Here is a 355-nt window from a genome sequence, read left to right on the forward strand (position 1 = left end):
TTTATATACTTACATACTTATTGTGTTTTGTGGGCAGTGGCAGGCCTTAGGGGCATGTTCGGGCATGACGCACCCGCTATACACGAGTCAGGGGTAGGAGGAACCCCTTGCATCCTTGGTTAGAAGTCCTCCTAGGAGACGGAAACTCCAAACAACAAACCTGCATCTGCTGGAGCCGCCTCACACGTTGCAGACAGTTCTGCCCCTGTAGGACTTAGTGCGCCAGTAGACGAGAGGGTGGAGAAGGAATTGCACACCCCTCTTTCACCTTTAAAAAGCCATGTGCTGGCCAGGCAGACGGCGAGTATTAAACTGTTTGCCTACCATTGTCTTCCGAAACAGATGGATGCTGAGG

Source organism: Branchiostoma floridae, chromosome 12, assembly GCF_000003815.2.
Source record: "Branchiostoma floridae strain S238N-H82 chromosome 12, Bfl_VNyyK, whole genome shotgun sequence".
In the NCBI taxonomy this organism is placed as follows: Eukaryota; Metazoa; Chordata; class Leptocardii; order Amphioxiformes; family Branchiostomatidae; genus Branchiostoma; species Branchiostoma floridae.